Raw genomic sequence first — 22220 nt, 5'->3', positions numbered from 1 at the left:
CGATTCGGTCCATGTACCGAATCGGTAGTGACACCGAATCGGAAATTAACCGATTCGGTCCATATACCGATTCGGTAGTGACACCGAATCGGAAAATAACCGAATCGGTCCATGTACCGAATCGGTAGTGACACCGAATCGGAAATTATCCGATTCGGTCCATGTACCGAATCGGTAGTGACACCGAATCGGAAATTATCCGAATCGGTCAATGTACCGATTCGGTAGATAAACCGATTCGGACATAAGCCGAATCGGAGAATCTACCGATTCGGTTGAATCACCGATCGGGAAATTCCCCGATTCGGACAGATGGGGAGATGTAGGGAGGCACAGAAACACCGATTTCGGCTCAAAATCGGTAGAATTCACTCGGTATTTACCATGGATTACAATCAGGTGGTAACCAACTCCAACCCATAAAAACAGCCCCAAAATGCATTGCAACTTGCAGGATGGCAGCTTTTTATGTCATTGCGAGGCGGCTACGGCTACAGCAGGAAGGACAGAGGGAATGGCAAAGAAATGAACAGGTCTACAGACAGAGGATAACCCTGTTCATGCTCACAGAGGCAGAGATCCTACAGAGATACAGGCTGGACTCTGACACCATTCTTGAGCTCATCAGGGACCTCAAACCATTGTTGGACCACCCCACCCCAAGGGCACACGCCATCCCAGCACATGTCCAGGTGCTATGCAGCCTACACCTGCTTGCGTCTGGCAGCTATCAAAGTGGAGTTGCAGCGGCAGGAGGGGTGACCCAGAGCAGGCTGTCAAGGTTCTTCCACACATTCCTTGACGCCATGGTACACAGGATGGACCAATACATCTCGTTCCCTGCAACCCACGCAGAACTGCTACAAACTAAAGCTGACTTCTACCAGATGGCACAATTTCCCCAAATCATTGGCTGCATAGATGGCACGCACATTCCGATATGCCCACCAGCGGACACAGAATACATATACCGCAATCGGAAGTCTACGCACAAGTCAAGTCAAGTCAAGTCAGAGAATTTATATAGCGCACTACATACCCAGAGGGTCCCAAGGCGCTTAGAGAGGGGAGGAAGATTACTTCAACGTGCAGGTGATCTGCAATGCGAAGTGCACCATCACAGACCTGGTAGCAAAATTCCCAGGGAGTACCCACGACTCCTATATTTTCCAACAGAGCGGCATCTATGCACGGCTGATGGCTGGCGAATTTGGTGAAGGATACCTCCTAGGTGAGACACATCATCAGACCCCCATAACACAAAGTAGCTAGGTGTAATACATGTATGCATGTGTGTAATGTTACTACTTTCCCTTCCAGGCGACAGTGCATATGCCCTCCGCTCATTCATACTCACCCCCTACCTCAACCCCTCCACACCCAGCCAAAGGAGGTATAACCGGGCCCACAAAAGCACAAGGAATGTCGTCGAACGGACCTTTGGCATCTGGAAAAGTTGATTCAGATGCCTGCACAAGAGTGGAGGTGCAAGGCAGTATACCCCCATCACCTGCTGCAAGATCATAGCTGTATGTGCAATGTTACACAACCTTTCGGTGAAGAAGGGCACTGAGGTGGAGTTGTCTGACTACGAGGACCATGACGACGACGAAGCTGTGCCACTAACACAGCCAGCTGGGGTGTCTACGCCAAGTGATGGCAGATACAGACGTGAGGAGATTACAGAAAACTATTTCTGAGTGAGTACAGATGCACAGACAGGTAAATGGTTGTGGTGAAAATCAAATTTTAATACTGTTGCAACACAGTTACTGCACTGATGTGCAACAAAAGAAATAGTGTAATAGCTCGGAAAACAAAAGTCTAAGGTCCAGGTTGCCTCACCCGCCCTTGCATGCCTATTTCTTTGAGCGCTTGGCAGCCCCACTGGGGTGTCCCTCACCCCCTTCAGGATGTCCAGCGGCTTCTGCGGAGCGCCTGGTGCTCCTGCGTGGCTCTGACGCAGCGCTGGCCGGGCTGCTGCGGCTGCTGCTGTCCCCAGCATCCCCCAGGTCCAGGGCAGGATTTGCGGCAGTGTTAGAGATAATCATGGCCTCCATTGCCGTAGTGATGCGGGCCATTCCCCTTGTTAACTCGGCGGTATTTTGGGTGAGACTTGACTCCATGTTGGCACTGCGCTGACAGAGTTGCGCCGTTGCAGCAGCAAGGCGGCTCATGGAGCGGTTTAGCACGCGGGCATCCCGCCTGAGCGAGAGCTCATGCTCCTCTAGCCTCCCGCATAACTGGGTAATGGCAGTGGTTAGCCTGCCTAGACCTGCTGCTACCTCCTTGTTGGAATCTACAAAGGCCTTGAAACCTGTCACCATCTCCCCCATCTGCATGTTGTGCTGCCGGAGCTGGCGTTGGCAGGCCATGATGGACTTCGCCTGCTGCCTTTGGATCTTCCCCATTTTCCCTTCAAGGCCCAGGAAGACACTGCCCTCCGGTGCTGGCGCTGCAGTGCTGGGAATGGCACGGCGCCGGGTACTGCTGCTGCCGGCCTGCTGAGTGGGCTGGGGTGCCACTGGTGTGGGTGTGGTGCTGGCCGGGGCCTGAGCCCCTGCTCCCATGATTGGGTTTACTGGAGCCACAGCCATAATCGTGGCAGGAGGTGGTGTAGGTGCATGGTGGTCCCTTGTCGGGGAGTTCTCTGGGGAGAACATCAAGGGTGGTGTGCTTGGCATTTGTGGGGAGTGCAATAGGTCATAGTCAATTGCCAGGTCTCCCTCAATACCCAGCCCGATGGTGTTTTCCTCCTCCTCCTCGGCAGCCTGACTCGTGCTTGGCCCTGCGACAGCACTGGTAGTTGCTGCAGCTGCCTCTGTTGCCTGTGGCCCTCCGCCTGATGGTGCCCCTAGGTATAAAGAAGCATTTGTAAATGGAGTGCCGATGTATTACAGTCAGTACAAATAAAGCATTGCACATGTCCTTGCATCTCCTTAGAATGTGTTCCACTGTTTCCTATCTTGTCATTCTGCACTGCCATATTTTGCTACCTTCTGCTGACTACATATACCATGATGCTTTACTCTTGTATGTTGGTTACAGTACGGGGCTGGGGTTTGGCTGTGCATTGTGTCTAATGGGGAGGTGTCTGCTAGGGTGTGTCATGATGCGCATGCTTCTTACCTGTAGCTGTAGCTCTGGCTGAGCTGTCCAGGGTCCCGATTCCGGTCACGCTCTCCCTCTCGATGGTGCTGGACACCAGTTCCTCCAGCTCTGTGAGGGGAGGCGCCGGGTTCCTGCCTCCACCTGTTGCTACTGCTTGCCTCTGGATCTCAGCCATCTTACGTTTGGTCAGGCTGCGGATGTCATAGAAGCGCTTTTTCAGCTCGTCAAGGGTCCTGGGGGTGACACCTACAGCACTGACCCTTTCTGCAATTTCACTCCACAGCCTCCTCTTAGTGCTGTCCGGCACACTGAGGGACAGCTTCCCGAATAGCTGCCTGTGCACCCTCACCACCTCCTCCACCAACACCTGCAGCTCGGTGCTGCTGAACTTTGGCTTCCTCTTCTGGCTGGCCTTCTGGCTGTCACTGGGGTTTGCCATCTTGCTCTCAACAGTTCACTGCCTCCTGCTCCCACTGCTGCTCACTGTGAGTGTTCAGCTCAGGCCTGCTCTCCAGAAAGTTCTTAATTAGCTGCACCTGCCAGGGTTGCCACTCCCTGTTTGGGTGGGGGAGGGGGGATACACCTCATTGGCTGAATCGGCTTGTACCGAATCGGCTTTTACCGAATCGGTAAAATCCGAATCGGATTTTACCGAATCGGTAATAGCCGATTCGGATTTCACCGATTCGGTTTGTTCAATGCATTCCTATGGGCTTTTTGGCCATGGGTGTGTTTTCATACCTCCGATTCGGTACTTGCCGAATCGGATTTTACCGAATCGGCTATTTCCGATTCAGTGGTAGCCGATTCGGCTACTTCCGAATCGGTGGCAGCCGATTCGGTAATTTCCAAATCGGTCCGTGCCGAATCGGTACGTAGCGATTCACATTACCGATGCCGACCGAATCGGTATTATTTCGCTGTTTGTTTCCTACATCTCGTTTTCCGATTTCAGAATACCGAATCGGCCCGCCTCGGTATTCTGAATTCGGAAAATCCCTTTTACCTACATCTGGCCAAGCGTCTATGACTCATTTTTAGGTATCGCTGGCGTTGCAGCGCGAAGCGCTGCCGCCACGAGACTTATAGTCAGCTTGCTTGGCCCCAAGGGAGTCAGAGCTGTGTACGAGCAGCTACAGACCTGGGCACAAGCCGATTCAGGTCTGTGCCGATTCAGGTCTGTGAACGCGCTTGAAAGTGGAGCAGCTTGCGCACGTTTGTAGCACGTAAGCCCGCAAGACCAATTATCACAGCATGAGACTCCACTTCCTCAGGCGCTGCAAGACCAATTATCACAGCATGAGATCCCACTTATCACAGCATGTCAACAGGCGCCTCAGGCTGCTGGAGCACTTAACTATAATTAATGCACAGTTGAGTGCTCCAGCAGTGTGGGGCTCCTCTCAGCATGCTGTGAACGAGCCAATTGAGGGCTGGGCACGAGCCGATTCAGGTCTGTTAACGCGCTTCACAGTGAAACGTGAAGCGCGTTAATCCCAGAGTGCTCGTGCCCGGAAGACGTGCTGCGCCCGAGGCCGCCTCTAGTAGTTCTCTCTCCCATTCCGCCATATTTTGATCTTTGTGTCGCTCTGCGTCTTGGCGCCTCATAAAGTGGCCAACAGAGGGTTTGAGGAAAGTCTCCTGCAACATCCTGCGTAACCACCACATTCATAAATACCACACTGCTCCACCGGAAGCCACAAGGGAAATGGACCCGAGTGCCTTGGACATGAAACTGGGGAAAGGAGAAATGCCGTAGCAGTGCAGCAAGAGGAATCCCCTGCTTGAGGAAGCATGAACATGGCTGCCGTTAGGCCAGAAAACTGAACATGGTTGACATTGGAGTGGAGGAGCTTTTTCAAAATGGCTTTGATCACAGACCCGGTCTCTAACACCAGAGCCTAGCGAGGGCCCGTGTAGAAACTCTGCTGGTAAGGAGCAAATGTTGTTTGTTGCGTGAGAGGGCAAACTGGCTCCAGAGTGAATCGCCACAAAGCCCTTCTCCTCACACCTTTGGCACGGAGATATGCTAGTGAATGGGCAAGCAAAGGGAGTAAGCAGTAGAACCACTTGGCGGGAGAAGAAAAAGCGCTTAACACCTCACAAGACCCACCATGACGATCACGCAGAGTGGTCTAGGCGCAAGGATGCGCCTAGACCTCACTGAGTGAGCAAAAAATAGACGGTGCTTCTGGGCTTTTCCTTGAAACCTCCCCTCTTCCTCCACTGATTGTTATATCCCTTCTTTCTTTATTAATATCGCCTACCGCTTCTCTATTTTTTATTGTCTTCCTCTAACTGCCCGTCCCATCCCCACTTGCTCTTTAAGGCATGTGTGCCTGCAGTGTTGTGCTCAGTGTGTTGCGATCACTTTCAATCACCGGGCTGTTGATAACCTAGATGTGCACACAAACCTGCCGAATATATCCTTCAGTCCCCGACTGCTCGTGGTAAACACTGCCCAAGTCAAGGCTGCGCAATCTGTATCTGACTGATAAGAGGGTTAGTGGTGTCTGTTAATACAAAGCTGTTTGTTGTTGTAGACAGATATTGCTGCTGAGAAATAACCAAACAGTTCAACCGGTTCGCTTCCGGTGCGAGAGAACTGTTTCTGCTAACGGTTTGTTTAAATTCACCTGTTTGTGGCTGTAATATGTAACAAATGAAAGGATAAAGTCGCCGATAGCAAAGGTAGAGTCAATAGGTCAGATTTTAATGTGCTACAGTGTGCAAACGTAGGCATCTACAAATGCACACAGGCCTTTTGTTTCATGTTTCTGTGTAGCCTGAAGCACAATAATCTGGGGAAGTTATTTTTTAAAGGGGACACAGGCATAGGAAGCACAAAAAGATACACATCGTTCAGAGAACTGCACAAAAAGTATGCACATTTATGCATGCCTGTCTTTGAATGCATTAACGCATTACATCCAAACCTAATGGTTTTGCCAACGCTTTTTGTAAAAAGTATTTTGCAGACATATTTATACCACACTAATGGCAGCATTTGTATTTATTACCTTACACTTTTAAGACCTTATGCCTATCTTGGAAAAAACGCATCAAAAACATCACAGCTTGCCGGGCATTTCAGGGGCAGAAGCTGGCTCCACTGCAAGCAATCCATTATTGATACTGGGCACAATGTGGGAGACCTAGCAGCATACTGTTACCATGCTCACATCCCCTCACTCTCACACACCCTCACCCCCACACACCCTCAACCCCCCACACCCTCAACCCCCCACACCCCTCACCCCCACACACCCCTCACTCTATCACACCCTTACCCTCACATACCCTCACACCCCCTCACCACCCTCACACCCCCTCACCCTCACTCACCCTCACCCTCCCTCACACCCCATCACCCTCACACCCTCATACCCTCACCCACCCTCACACCTCACCCTCACACCCCCTCTCACACCCTCTCACACCCTCACACACCCTCACACCCCCTCACCCTTGTCACCCACGTCCTCATACATCCTCACATGCCCTCACCCCTGTCACCCCCACCCTCACACACCCTCAAACCCTCACCCCCACACCCTCACACACCCCCTGACCCTCACACACCCTCACACACCCCTTACCCTCCCACCCCTCACCCCCACACACCCCCTTACACCCCCTCACCCTCACACACCCTCACTCACCTTCACACCCCCTCACCCTCACCCCCACACCCCCTCACCCCCACACCCCCACACCCCCACACACCCCCACACCTCCTCACCCCCACACACCCTCACACCCCCTCACCCTCACACACCCTCACACACCCTCACCCTCACACCCCCTCACCACCCTCACACACCCTCACAACCCCTCACCCTCACACACCCCTTACCCTCCCACACCCTCACCCCCACACACCCCCCTCAAACCCCCTCACCCTCGCACAACCTCACTCACCCTCACACCCCCCCACCCTCACACAACCCACCCCCTCACCCTCACCCCCACACCCCCTCACCCCCGCACACCCTCACCCCTACACACCCTCACACACCCTCACCCTCACACCCCCTCACCACCCTCACACACCCTCACACCCCCTCACCATCACGCCCCCTCACACTCACCCTCACACCTCCTCACCCTCACACCCCCTCACCCACCCTCACTCACCCTCACACACCCTCACACACCCTCACACGCCCTCACCAGCATAGCATAACAAAACATAGCATAGCGTAAAAAAACACAGCAAAGCATAGCATAACAAAACAATGCATAGGATAGAAAAACAAAATAGCATAGCATAACAAAACAAAACATAGCTTAACAAAACATAGGAAAACACAACAAAACATAGCATAACAAAGCACACCAAAACATAGCATACATAACCAAACATACTATAGCAAAGCATAGCAAAACGTAGCATACCATAACAAAACAACATAGCATAGCATAACAAAACAACATAGCATAACAAAACAAAGCTTAGCATAGCACAGCATAACAAAGCATAGCATAGCATAACAAAACATAGCAAAACAAAGCATAGCATAATGAAACACAACAAAACATAGCATAACAAATCATAGCATAGCATAACAAAGCATAGCATAGCAAAACACAACAAAACATAGCAAAGCATAACAAAACACAACAAAACATAGCATAGCATAACAAAACCAAGCATAGGATAGCAAAACTAAACATAGCATAGCATAAGAAAACCAAGCATATGATAGCAAAACAAAACATAGCATAACATAACATAACAAAACATACCATAACAAAACACAACAAAAGCATAACAAAGCACACCAAAACATAGCATACATAACCAAACATAGTATAGCATAGCATAGCAAAACGTAGCATAGCATAACAAAACCACATAGCATAGCATAACAAAACAACATAGCATAACAAAACATAGCTTAGCAAAGCACAGCATAACAAAGCATAGCATAGCATAACAAAGCATAGCGTAATAAAACACAACGAAACATAGCATAGCATAACAAATCATAGCGTAGCATAACAAAGCATAACATAGCAAAACACAACAAAACAGCATAACATAACAAAACACAACAAAAAATAGCATAGCATAACAAAACCAAGCATAGGATAGCAAAACTAAACATAGCATTGCATAACAAAACCAAGCATAGGATAGCAAAACAAAACATAGCATAACAAAACACAACAACACATAGCATAACAAAACACAACACATAGCATAACAAAACACAACAAAACATAGCATAGCTTAAGAAAACACAACAAAACATAGCAAAACAAAACATATAATAGCATAGCAAAACATAGCATAGCATACCAAACACAATAAAACATAGCATAGCAAAACAAAGCATAGCATAATAAAACACAACATAGCATAGCATAACAAAACATAGCGAAGCATAACAAAGCATAGGATAGCAAAAAAAGCATAGGATAGCAAAACATAGCATAGCATAACAAAACGTAGCTTAGCATAACAAAACACAGCATAGCATAACAAAACAAAACATAGGATAGCAAAACAAAACATAGCATAGCATACAGCATCACTCAGCACCACCACAGCATCACTCAGGGGCACCACAACATCACTATGCGCTACCAGAGCATGACTGAACGCCCCAGCATTGCTCCTTCGCCACCACAACATCACTCAGCGCTATCACAGCATCAATCTGTGCAACCATTCAGCAACAACTGGTTCAAGTATATTCTCTCAAAGTTTCAAGCTTTATTACAAATGTAACAAAAAGATGTTAATATTTCACTTCTGTTCTTCGATTTTCGTCACAATAAAATACACTGAACATAATCTTCACAAAAGTTATTTACAAAAGTTTAAGCTATTGCCATTATAAATTACAATAACTTTTAATTAAGTATTAATAGTACCATTTGGTAAGAAACTCTACAGTGGCGGTGGCTGGTCAATCAATAAAACAAGTCTTACGATTGACCAATCATACAAATATTTAGGCGTTCACTTGGACTCCAGGGGCAACTTCACAAAGCAAAGCAGTGCGATCGCAGCCAAAACTACGGCTCTAGGGGTATCCCTGGCCAAACTATCAAAGAAACTTTCAGGCCCAACCCTTGCCCCCTTACTAGAAGTCCTTAGAGCAAAGATTGGGCCAACACTCTCATACGGCATAGAGATCTTTAAAGGTAAAATGAATACTGCCCTAAACAAACACACCACTAAAATCTACAGAAAGGCACTTCACTTGCCAAGCACCGCCTCCCCGGCCCAGATTAGATTAGAGCTAGGACTAACTAACTATGAAGCCTCCAATGTCGGCACCTTTCTTAAGCTGTGTCACAAACTAAGACAGGCCGAACCAGGTACACTAGAATCTCTAACCTGGAAAGAAATCAATGAAACCAACCCAGGGGGAACATTTGGCCGCCTCTTGAATGACTATATTCTCCAAATGTCAGTTGCCGAACTCTGGGCCCTTAACCCCAGTCAGACCGTTTTCAAAAATATAATCAAAAAATGCATAAGAATGAAATCTCTGGCTGCAGACAAAGCTCTAGTCACAAAACGTAGTCATTCGTGGGCAGTAGTCAATTCCTACAAATGACTAACCCCTGCTGCCTACCTCCCCACGACATTTTCACTTCATCTAAAGCGCTGTCTGATTGCTCTAAGAATGGGAGATTGGCGTGTTCTTCAAAATCTACCCACTTGGCGCCGCACGAAGGAGGCCACAACATGCAGAGGATGCGAGTTAGCAAATGAAACAATTTTGCACGTGGTCTGCCTCTGCCCTACATTTAATTCTCAAAGCAGGCGTCTGCTTAAGCCAGAGTGGAACAGGCTGGGGGTTCGGTCCTGTAGGCATGCCATTACTGCTGCTTTGTCTTCAGATAATATTATTTTAAGCATAAATTTGGCCAAATTTATTCAGCAAGTATACCGTAACCTAGATAAAATGGACACTGCTGAGGTCTCTGCTCATCGCTAAATCCGAATATGCATTCTAATAGAACTTGCAAAGACTGGAAGGGCTAATCTTCAATTTGTAACGTTTTAACTGGCATGCTTTAAGCCACATTTTATTGTTTGCTTCTCTTTTAATCATTCTTTTACCTCATAAAATTGTATATAATGTGATTTGTGCGACCTTTTAAAGATGTGTTTTATATCTAAATAAAGGAATTATTATTATTATTATTATTATTATTAATTATTTAAAAAAATAAAAAGCCATTGTTATTTGTAATATCAATACATGTAAGTCACGTAATTACAACACATATTGCATTACAAATGCTATAGGTGTCACATTTGCGAAAGTTATAACTATTGGCATTGTAATTGACAAAGCTATTAATTTCGCTATTTTCAAAAACAAAACATAAATACAAAATTTGTCATTTTCAATACCAATAGCTCAAACTTTCCTAATGCGAGACCTATTGCATTGCAAATGCTTGTTTACTTTTGCAATGCCTGTGAAAATAAAACACCAAATTACACGTGCAGCACAGTGGAACATATAACACTGTTCAAAGACTTTTAGGGCTGATTTGTAGATACAAATACACAACGAACATGCTAACTACGATATAAAGATATAAATACACGCCAACATTTTCACAGAAGTTACCTATGGAATTTCAACAGGTCCAGTTTCAGTAAACTGTGCCAATTAAAGTTGTGCAGGGAGCAGTTGGTGCATGATCTAAAATTATACCCATAAAAATGCCAGTCGAGCCATCCTCCTTCCACTGTCTGACATGTCACAATCTTCCCTCAAGCCTGTTGAATGGCTATTACCATTTTACACCATTCTATACTAACCTAAGGTGTTATCACCCATTCACAGACATACATAATCAAAAATCCAATGCATGGTCGTCACTGGAGCTGCTGAGCTTTGTGGAGTGCAGGGGCATGAGCTACGGTCAGGATCAGGTCAGGTCACATGGTGCACTGTCTCTGGGGCTCGCAGTAGCGCAGAGCAGACTTCATACTTCAATTCTTGCCAGAGGCTGGTCAGTTTTCGACGCCCTTCTCTCAGTTTACTTGCAGCTGAGGACAGCTCACTGTCCTCCTATCCTGCTGCTCCCTCATAACTTCTCTACAACTCAAATCCAAATTTCCCCTCTGCCCTGTACCAAGCCCCTCCTCGAACTCACATGCCCTGGAGTCAATAAATCTCTGAGTAACTCTCCACTTTCTCCTTACTTTCTCTTTCTATCTGCTCTGCCACTCTATCCATCATCTCACTTCTCTGTCCTGAGTTCCGTCCTTCTTCACCTAGAGCTCTTACTAATCTCACCCATGGGAACCCCTTCCCATTTGTGAATTTGTGACTGCATTACCACCTACTTAAAGTAGGTGGTAATTTGCAAGTGTTTTGTGACCGCAATTGCTTTCGCAAAACATGGGTACATAGCTTTGCGGTCGCTATTAAGAAGGGAACGCCCCTTCCTAATAGCGAGTCGCAAACCAGTATTTTGCAATTCGCAATTTATTTGCGACTGGTAAAATACTGTTTGTTCATTGGCCCATTCTTTTATAGCGTGCGCAAACGGGTCTAAGACCCGTTTGCGCACACTAAAAAGTATACAGCTGGCCCAAAGACTTTAAAACCCCTTGCATATTGCTGCTTCCTTGTCTAAATCGCCCTGAGATATCTTGTGGCCCTCGCATAACTTTATGCAGGGGCACTAAATGCTGCCAACCAAGCTCCACTAATTATTCAGTCTGCATGCGCTTTGAGACTCTTCCAGAGTACTTAGCTTTTTAGTACACTAGGGAGCAAGTTTACTTTTTGGAATTCGTTGATGATATCCCTTCATCATCTCCAAATACGAGATAGGGGCTCTCAGCTAAACACATTTCATGTGCCTTCAAAAATGAGTTCAGAATTAGAAGGCATTATGAAAAAATATGTGCAACCATGCAGTAAAGTGATTTTACTCTACTCTTGCCACACATGCCCAAAATGTGTAAATGTGCAAAGTGCAAGGTTTGTGTCATTCTTTTTTGCAAAACTGAAATCTGTTGAGTTTCCATTGCCAGACTTACCATTCGAGACTTTATCCTGGTTCAAAGCATTGTACTCACACAGTTCGGACTGAACGTCCTTTGTACAAGTGCACAAGGTTTTCATTTTCTCACCGTCTACCCTACTCCAGTAAACTCATAAATCAGCGCAGATTAACACAGGCCCAACTAACATAGGCTAGAATCACAAATTCACACAAACAGCGCAAGAAACACAGTTGAATTCCAGGCATCTGTGACTGTTACTTGGAGGCGCAGGCCAGGTTTAACCATGGGACCACGCTTCTCATTGCAAGGCATGCTCTCATCCTACCTGCCATGTTTCCTAGGACCATGTGTAATGTGCAACTCCAGTACACATGTTTAATTATTCTGGGGCCTGTAGTCCTGTTTTATAATGGGGTAATTTGCACTACAAGCACCAAGATTCTAAGGAAACAACAGGACTTTAGCAGTATATCATGCATGGACCTAGAAAACGTGAAAGAGCTGCTATCTCCTCGTGTGTGTTGTTTAGAATATGTGTAGGTAGAGACCAGCACCCTACCTCCAAGCATGGATCTAGGGGTCGGGGACAATATTCCACTGGCTTGTACACGCAGAGCAGCTCAGATTGAGGGATATAAGAGAAAGTGCCAAGTTTGGGGCTGCACTGCAGACCTGAGGGATTTCAATTACATTCAGTACTGCCAAGTGTCACACATCAGACGTGACACTAACACATTTCAGTGTGGTGGTCCGCATCACCGCACTGAAATGCAATGTCACGCATTTAAAGCACCTCCTCAAAGGTCAAGTGGAGCGCTTTATTAGCATTTAGCAACACTGTGTTACCGAATTAGCATGCTAGTGGTAGCGTGCGATCTGCTGCTTGGGGCTGGGGTCTGACATTGCACATTAGATAAACACAGACTTTGCAATAATACCCAGCCAAAAAAAGCGATGAAAAGCCTGAATGAAAAACAGATATTTTGCTTACTTCCTGAACAAATCATCTTGACCATTTGCCAAACACAACTTATGAGGCTCGTTATCTGTTACTAAACTGTTATAATGAGGCCACTGGAAAAATTTGTTGATTGTAGTTATTTTATAAAATGCATGCTGCCGTGTGTAATTTTTAAAAGGGTAGCTTTTGAAAGCTAAGCTCTTCAGATAAGTAGAAACACGTGCTCAAAGCTAACCAGTCTCCTTCATTGCTCCCTCGAGTGAGCAGATGCATGTTACAGGGCCCAGTTATAACCGCCAAAGCTTTTGCAAAGGATTGTAAAATGACGATGGACAACAGCTTGCAGATATTGTAGTTCGGCAAAATGCCGGGCCCCGGGGAAAGCAGAGTCGCAGACTAGTCTTTCCCCGGGGTCTTTCGCGCAGGTGATAGGCCAGGTAGGGGAAGGGGAGGAGTTAGGGGGTGGGTACTCAAGCGCGGGGGAGGAAGGGATCTTCCTCTTTTCTGCGCCTGGCACCATCGGGAGGGAGCTCGAAAGGAGTTTAGTTAGTGCGTAGTTGAGGCCTAGTGCTAACTTTGGGACTTTTGCTCGGAGCTGTTCCACTGCAGCTGGGGTTGTTAGTTTTTCCTTGTTGTTCTATAGCTTGGGTAGGATGTCTGGTGTGCCTGCGGAACAGGTCCTTGAGGCCTTGTTGCTGCTTGCTAGGGCCGGCCGCGAGGATCTCATTAGGCCTGGGGTCATGGATCAAGCCTGGGTGGGGGCCACCAGGGGCACCAGAGCTGCCTCGGCCGGGGTCCGGGCGGCGGTTTTCGCCTGTTTGGAGGATGAGTCGGACCAGGAGGGGGGGTCTGGGGTGGGGAGGGGGGGAGGTGTGCCCTAGGACACAGCGCGGGGCGGGAAGCGCAGGACTACTTCCGCGCGGCCCTTCCCCCAGCTGGAATTTTTGCCTGGGGCCTCGGGTACGGCCGTGATGGCCGCGCCTTCCGCGCTTCCGCTCCGCGGGCCCCTGACGGTGCCGGCCGGCGCCGTGCAGGGGGAGGGGCAGGCGGGCGACCCCGCCGGGCCTGCCATGGTCGTGGTGGGGTCGCCGGGTGGCGACAGGGCATCTGGGCCGTTGGTCCGCCTGGAAGATGGCCCAGCGCAGGAGGGTGGGGCTGGGCTTGGGCTTGGGGGCCGGGCGGGGTGTCAGGGGAGGCCCCTATTGACTTGTCCAGGGGTTCCCGGGCTGCCACCCCGGCCGTGGTTAGGCCGCCGGCGCCCGGGTTTTCGGCGGGCCGGAGCGCTTCGCCCGCTCTGATCCCCATTGGTGGCCCGGGTTGGGTGCAGGGTTTTCAGCGGGTTGGGTTTTTTCCCCGGGGGGGCGATTTCTTTGGCTACGGCCCGCCCCCGCCTCCGCCGATCTGGGGTTCCGTTTCCTGGGAAGAGAGGTCTCGTGGGGAGCGGATTCTGGAACAAATTCAGGAGGTTAGATGGGCTGAGGAGACGAGGGCCAGAGTAGGTGCCGTTTGGGGCCCTGACATTGAGGGTCCCCCAACCCCCACCTCTGAAGAGGAGAGGGAGGCGGAAAGGCAGGAAGAGGAGGCCAGGAAGGCTAGATTGAAGAAGGCAGGGTCGGCCGCCCGCCCTACTGGGGGCGCGGCCGGGGCAGGGACGGCCTGCACGGCTTTGAGGCCCGATGGTGCCAGGGCCCCGCCAGGTTCGAGCGACCTGGGGGGCGGGAAGGGTTCCAAGCTGGCGGCTGTCGGCAGAGCCAAGGGAGGCCTAGCGGGGCGCAACACCGCTCCGAAACGCAGGCCGGAAGAAGTAGGGCAGTCCGCGGCGGCTGTCCCTCCTCCGCGGGATCGGGCAACTTCGACACGTGGCGCCACCACAATGCGTGGCTGCGGATGTGTGCAGAAGGGTGTGAAACGTGCTGTGAAAGATGTGGCCTGCGATGACGTGAATCTGAAACCGGTGCTTGAGCTGGATTACAGTGATGAGAGTGAGGAATTGGAAGAAGGGGAGGTGCGGGATGACCTGGAAGGCGTAGGCCGCGCAGCGGGCGACAACGACCTTGGTGTATTGCAGGTCGAGCCCAGGAGGAAGAAGACGGGATCCATGGCGGTCCGTGGCAAGGAATCGGGTGGAAGGCCCCGGGAGCGGACGGAGGCACTGACAGGTGAGGGTGCTTGGTGGGCGGTTTGGGATGATTCTCCTCGGGGTGGGGATGGCCGTAAGCGCACCTGCAGGTCTGTGGGTGTTCGGGACGGGTCTGTGAGGGAGGGGGGGCGCCGTCAGGCGGTCCACCTGAGGATGGTAAGAAGGTGGATGGTAAGTCGGTGACTTTGGGGGTGCAGACGGACAAAGTTGATGGCAAAGATGAGAAAGGGGTGAAGGTCCCTAAGAAAATGCCTTACATGGGGTTGGCGATGCCTTTGGGGTCGCATTTGTCGGAGAAAATGAGGGACAAGATTTGGAAACACGAGTTTGTGGATGTGTTTAAGTTGCTGCATCGGGAGGTACAGGCTAAGGAAGGATCCAAGGAGGAGGAGTGGGAGTTGACGAGGCGGCCTAGGGTGCCTATAACTATGGAGAACTGGACGTCGGCCTTTTTGATTTTTGCCAGCGTGTATTGCCAGAAGTTTCTGGACCGGGCGATTGCGCTGTTCAAGTATATGGATATCATTCGCAAGGCCCAGATGCAGTTTGGCGGGTTTGCGTGGTTGAGTTACGACGAGGAGTTTCGTGCTCGGGTTAGCGCCGATCCGGAGAAGAGTTGGGGGGAGGTGGATCAGGAGCTTTGGATGCAGTGGATGGCGTCCTCGCACTCGTCGGCCTCTACACATACGGCCAGTGGTTTGCCGGTTTTGTATCGGTCTTTTCCGACGCGTCCCGCCCAGGGCGGGGCGGGGAGCGGAACTGTGCCCAGCACCATTGTGTCCGGCCAGCCGCCCAAACCCGGAGGGCCCGCTACGGGAGTGTGTTGGAGCTACAGTCGGGGTTTCTGCTCTCGGTACCCTTGCAAATTCAAACACGAGTGCTCGAAGTGCGGCGGGAAACACACCCTTACGCAGTGTCTCTCGCTCACCACCCCCTCCGAGCAGTGGCGGAACGCGAGGGGTCGGGGACAGCCAGGCCCAAAGGGCGCCTACTCCGGTTAGGGTGGAGGCGATGGCCCCGTGGCTCGCGCGCTATCCTGATCGCGAGGCCGCGGCGCGGCTCTTCTGGGGTTTCACTGAGGGTTTCAGGGTTGGCTACCAGGGTCCCAGGGAGTGTCGTTGGGCGGAGAACTTGAGATCGGCGAGGGAGTTGCCGGGGGTGGTGGCTGCGAAATTGGACAGGGAAGTGGCGGAAGGAAGAGTGGCAGGCCCGTTTACTGACTGGCCGTTGCCGGATCTGATCGTTTCTCCGTTGGGGGTGGTGCCCAAGAAAGAGGAGGGGGAGTTCAGGATGATTCACCACTTGTCGTGGCCGGAGGGGCGGTCTGTGAATGACTTCATCGCGGAAGAGGATTCGAGGGTGCTGTATGCGTCGGTGGACGATGCGGTTCGGATGGTACGGTTGTGTGGTCCCGGCGCGTAGTTGGCGAAGTGTGACATTAAGTCGGCCTTCCGGCTCCTGCCTATTCACCCGGCTGATTTAGCGCTCTTGGGCATGCAGTTCGGGGGAGCCATCTATGTGGATAAGGTCCTGCCCATGGGGTGTGCCATCTCCTGTGCGTTGTTTGAGCTTTTCAGCACTTTCTGCAGTGCGGGTAAGTGGGTGCCGGGAAGTCACCCACTATTTGGATGACTTCGTCTTCCTGGGCAGGGCAGGGTCGGGGGATTGCAGTAGGGCCCTGTCGCGTTTCCAGGCCTTGGCAGGACAGTTTGGGGTCCCGTTGGCGCCCGAGAAGACGGCTGGTCCCAGCTGTTGCCTCACGTTTCTGGGGATCGAACTGGACTCGGTGGAATGGTTGGCGCGCCTGCCGGCAGCTAAGGTGAAGGAGATTCTTGCGTGTCTGGTGTGGGCTGTGGGGGAACGGCGGATCCCTTTGCGGGCGGTTCAGAAACTTCTGGGTTTCCTTAACTTTGCGTGCAGGGTGGTGCGGGCAGGGCGGACGTTCTGCAGGCGGCTCGGCATGGCCATGTCGGGGGCAGTGCTTCCGCATCACAGAGTAAGGGTTTCCCTGGGGGTGAGGACGGATTTGAGGACTTGGATTACGTTTCTGCAGGATTTCAACGGGGTGCCTTTGGATTTTGATGTGGAAAGGACGGTATGGCAATGCCAAATTTTCTCTGACGCGGCTGGGTCAGCGGGGTTTGGTGTTTTCTGGGATGGTCGGTGGTGTGCGGAGAGCTGGCCGGCTTCCTGGATCAAGCAGGGCAGGAGCATTGCCTTTTTGGAGTTCTTCCCTCCCGTTGCTGGTGGCACTGGTGGTGTGGGGGGAGGACTTTCGGAACAGGACTGTGCTCTTTCACGTTGACAACATGACGGTGGTGGACCCTGTGAATAACCAGAGGGCGAGGGACCTGCGAGTGTTGCGGCTGTTGCGCAGATTCATGTTGGCGTGCCTGCAGTTGAATGTGGTGTTTCGGGCCAAGCATGTCCCTGCGGCGAATAATGACATTGCGGATGCTTTGTCTCGTTCGCAGTGGCAGCGGTTTCGACACCTGGCGCCGGGAGCGGACGCCTGCAAGACCGAGCTGCCGGCCGGCATCTGGGCCTTGGGGGAGTAAGGGTGATTGGCCTGGTGGAGGGTTCGTTGGCTCCGTCCACGAGGAGGACATATCGTCTGGCTGGGTCTGAATTTAGTTCTTTTAAGGGCTGGACGGTGGACGGTGTCGTGAGTGGGGAGGCGGCTGTGCTGGAAGGTTTGAGGGGCTATGTGTTGTCCTGTATGGACCGGGGGCTGACTGCTGCTACGATCTCTGGGAAGTTAGCTGGAATTTCCTTTTACTGTGTGTTGTTCTTGGGGTTTGACCCCACCAAGGATGTGGTGCTGGCTCGCATGTTGCGGGGGTGGGGCCGGGAGAGGGGGGCCGGGGGGGTCGTCTGCGGGAAGCAGTGACGTTTGGCTTGTTGGTTCGGCTGGTTGGGGTGTTGCCGGAGTGTTGTTATGACCGTTTTGAGGTGGGCCTGTTCAGGTTGTGTATGGTGTGGATGTTCTTTGGGGCTTTCCGGGTGTCTGAACTATTGGGCACGAGACGTGGGGCGGGGAGATTGTTTGAGGATGTGCGTGTGGATGCGGGGCGTCTGGGGATTTGGCTGGGTCGCTCGAAGACGGATCAGGTCGGCAGGGGCAAGTGGGTGTGGTTGAATGAGTCCGGTGGGGCGGTTTGCCCGGATCTGGAATGGAGGACTTTCTGTGGGTCGGCTGGGGTCCGGGGCGGTGAGATTTTCTTCCATGCCTCTGGTGCGAGAGTGTTGGCTGGTCAGTTGCTGGCGGTGTTACGTATGGCGCTGGGACAATTGGGCATTGATGGCGCTGGTTTCGGTACTCATTCCTTTCGCATTGGGGCCGCGACTGCGGCGGCTCGCCTGGGCTGGTCCTGGGATAAGATCAAGGGGATTGGGCGTTGGAAGTCACGCTGTTGTGAGAGGTATGTGAGGAAGTAGTGGGGTCCCAGGCAGGTTGTTGGTGTTGCACTGTTTTGTTTGCCTGTTCTAATATCTTTTTCTTCGTAGGTTGCGTGGGTGGCCCGGGCGGTAGGACGGTGACTTGGATCGTTGGGCACTCATTCGTGCACTGGGCTTCCAAATATGCTGACCAGCAGGTTTACGGACGTAACCTGGGCCTGAAAGGACAATTGCACGAGGTGAAATGGTGGGGAAAGAGCGGAATGCGATGGGGGGCACTACTGCCCTGGCTCGCGAAGATGGTCCCACAGAGGGGATGCCCGGATTTGTTGATCATTCATTTGGGCGAGAATGACCTGGTGCAACTGTCTGGTTTGGCATTATTGCAACTTATGCAAAGGGACTTGGAAGTTTTGAAATCAAGGATGGCGGGGGCCTGCATTGCCTGGACGGAGCTGGTCCCCCGGAAAGTGTGGAGGGGTGCCATGAAACATGGGGCCATTGAGAAGGCCCGGAGGAAAATGAATCTGGCAATGAGACTGTACTGCGTGGATAGGGATGTTAAAGTGATTTCGCATCCCGGGATTTGTCTGGAGGAGCCTTTAGCTTTTAGGGAGGACGGTGTGCACCTGTCTCGGCTGGGTAATGCGTGGTACATGATGGAGTTGCGGGATGTGGTGAGCAAGATGTGGAACGAGTCTATATGGTGTCGGCGGGAGTGACTCTGTAGTGACGGACGGACAGCCCTGGGGGGGGTGGGGCAGTGTACCGCCCTACAGGGGGTCCACTGGTTGGCAGGTTTCGAAGGGACAGGGGGTCAAGAGCGGGCATACCCATCCCTTGGGGGGGAGTTAGCACAGGACGGACCGAAGTTTGACTGGAAGTTTGCAATGACTGGGGGCTGGAAGACGGTGATTGACGGCCAATAGAAGGGTGTTTGGGCCACTAGGGATTAGTGATGACGTGGGGCGAATGAAACGAATGGGGGGGGAAGTGTGAGTGGGGGTTTGATGTTTACTGTTATTGTTGATTTATTGTTATGTACAGATTCGCAGTTCTGGTCTAATAAATGGCCTTTTACGCTGACACTGCGTGGTCTGTTTATTGCGCGATGCCGGGCCCCGGGGAAAGCAGAGTCGCAGACTAGTCTTTCCCCGGGGTCTTTCGCGCAGGGGATAGGCCAGGTAGGGGAAGGGGAGGAGTTAGGGGGTGGGTACTTAAGCGCGGGGGAGGAAGGGATCTTCCTCTTTTCTGCGCCTGGCACCATCGGGAGGGAGCTCGAAAGGCCGCCCACCCACCCGGCAGTTGTAGGTGGTTCCTGGGTTGGTCGTTAGCGTTGCCAGTTTAGGCCAGAGCTGCTGTTAGGCAGGTTTCGAAGGGACAGGGGGTCAAGAGCGGGCATACCCATCCCTTGGGGGGGAGTTAGCACAGGACGGACCGAAGTTTGACTGGAAGTTTGCAATGACTGGGGGCTGGAAGACGGTGATTGACGGCCAAGAGAAGGGTGTTTGGGCCACTAGGGCTTAGTGATGACGTGGGGCGAATGAAACGAATGGGGGGGGGGAAGTGTGAGTGGGGGTTTGATTTTTACTGTTATTGTTGATTTATTGTTATGTACAGATTCGCAGTTCTGGTCTAATAAATGGCCTTTTACGCTGACACTGCGTGGTCTGTTTATTGCGCGATGAGGAAAGTATTTTTCATTTATTATGGTGTAACCTTGCCTCCTCACAGCCGTTCGTGTATAGTCTCTCTAACTTTCTCCAGTGCGTACCTCATCGGCCTGGAACATGATACAGATTATGTCCATTTAAAACCATTTAAGACTCCTTTCTTTTTTTCTAAAACACTTACATTGTGTACTGTCCCTAGGAATAATTTTGTGGCTTGGGACAGACATGACTATAATGGAGGGCGGAGCTCAAAACCAAGTGTCTGCATGAGGCTGAATAGATCGGATCGTGGCACTTTCAATTTTACATTCCGAAATAAACATTTGAACTAAACTTGTCAAAGTACCTAATTCAATGGTGCTATTTATTGAGCCATACCTGCACTGGTTTCTTGGTGTTTTCCGATCAAGGCCAGAAGCGGTGGACACGTCGAGCTGCATGCTTGCTGCACTGTCTCTGGGGGCATACGGCAGATTTCAGCAATGACTCAGAGCTGCCTGCGCCCTCTACTGGTAAACAAGGGCCAGTGTAGCTTTCAGCTGATGCTGATTTTCATTCCGAGAACAAGATTTCTCCACTAGTTTTAAGTGAGGAAATCTCCGTGAGTGTGTACGAGCCCCCCTTCAATAATTACAGGAGCCGCTGTGTGGTTTAACTTGGTTTATTCCCCGGAGCGCCAGGAACACGTCTGCACTCTCCGCGGTCGGCGCCTCCACAAGATGGCCGCCTTCCGCTTCCGCTGCGCTCCCTTCCGGTTCCGGCCCGCTGACACTAGACCGTCACCACATATCTCCCCGCTTTAATGCAACCCCAATTAACTGGATACACACTCTTACTTGTCCATTTCAAAGTCCTTGAATCTCTCAGGAATTCTTATTACCCTTCCTGCTCTCGTTTTCATCACTCCTTCTACTTGTTCACTTCCTTGTACCTCCGACAACCGGCCACCGGTCCCTGTTCTTTCACGAGTACTTCCAGTCCTTTTCCCTTCAGTTTCTTCACAGCTCCTGCCTTTTGCGCCACCTGTTCCTCTGACTTCCTCGTCCTCTCCGACCTCTCTCTCTTCTACTTGCTGCGTGCCATCTTCTACTTGCTCCGTACTCCTTCCACAACTTTCCTCCTTGCCTCTCTCCACATTCTCTTCCTCTTCATCTGTCTCCGCTCCCCACTTCAAGATTTTGCTGCACTTCGCCATTCTGTCCTGCGACCACACCTTGCCATCGCTGAGTAACGCCGATCTAGCGTAGGGCTCTAGAACTTGTAGGGGCGGTGTGAATTTGCTTTCCCCCTTTCTTTTAAGGTTCGCCACCTTCACTCTTACCCAATCACTCTTCTCTAGAGACACTCCTTGTACATTATGTCTCTTGTTGAAATGTTCAGTGTATGGCTCCTGTGCCTTCTCCAGGTTTCTCCTGACCACAGCTGGCGACCATTTACTCTGCACGACCATCTTCCTCCACGTGGCATTGTCCTTAGTAAATGGCTCTCTCCCTCTCAGTACCTTGAACGGGCTGTACCCCGTGCAGCCAGGTGGGATTCGGTAGGCCCACAACATCTTAGGCAACTCCTTCTCCCAGTCCAGTCCATCATTTATGGCTGCTTGAATGGTGCCCATAATCACCCTGTTGAAACGTTCCACTTGTCCATTTCCTGCTGGGTGATATATGGGTGTATGCTTGACCTCTATACCATTCCTGGATACAAAGGCCTCCCATTTCACTGATGTAAATTGCGGCCCGTTGTCGCACGTGATGATTTTCGGAATCCCTTCCTTGAGGAATATGTCTGTCAAAAAGGTTATCACCGTCTCGGTATCTACTGCTTCCTTCACTTCCACCTCTGGCCACTTGGAATACTTGTCAATCAACACAATGGCGTACTTTGGTGTTCCTTCCATGTTGAGAATGGGTCTCATGATGTTGACGGACACCATCTCCT

This window comes from Lissotriton vulgaris, chromosome 11 (genome assembly GCF_964263255.1).
Source record: "Lissotriton vulgaris chromosome 11, aLisVul1.2, whole genome shotgun sequence".
Lineage (NCBI taxonomy): Eukaryota > Metazoa > Chordata > Amphibia > Caudata > Salamandridae > Lissotriton > Lissotriton vulgaris.
Note: the sequence above shows the minus strand (reverse complement) of the source record.